This window comes from Procambarus clarkii, chromosome 69, assembly GCF_040958095.1.
Source record: "Procambarus clarkii isolate CNS0578487 chromosome 69, FALCON_Pclarkii_2.0, whole genome shotgun sequence".
In the NCBI taxonomy this organism is placed as follows: domain Eukaryota; kingdom Metazoa; phylum Arthropoda; class Malacostraca; order Decapoda; family Cambaridae; genus Procambarus; species Procambarus clarkii.
The window spans coordinates 5544200-5544674 of NC_091218.1; positions in this window are offsets into that span (position 1 = coordinate 5544200).

A 475-nucleotide genomic window follows, 5' to 3' on the forward strand; every position below is an offset into this window, starting at 1 on the left:
GATGGTCCAGTGTTGTGGTGGGTCCAGTGTTGTGGTGGGTCCTGTGTTGTGGTGGGTCCTGTGTTGTGGGGGGTCCAGGTCCCGTTGTAGCCAGAGTTCACCTTTAACTTGGTGGTTGTGAGGGCGTCATCTCTGCCGGTCCTGTTGATGATGTGATGAATCACATCATCACATCACTAGTGGGTTCATAACTCCCTGTGTGTGTGTTCGAGTAGACTCAGGGCACCAGAGATGAGTAGACCAGTCTAGACCTGCTTAAGCAGACCAGCAGACGGCTTCCACAGGCTGTGAGCTCACCCTATCAGTGCCACAGTGAGTCTAAACACCTCTAGCCTCTTTATCATTTGATCTCAGTCATTCTTTATCTTCAGTTTCGAACTTATCTATTCCTGACAGCTCTGGGGCCAGATTCACGAAAGCACTTACGCAAGCACTTACGAACCTGTTCATCTTTTCTCAATCTTTGGCGGCTTTG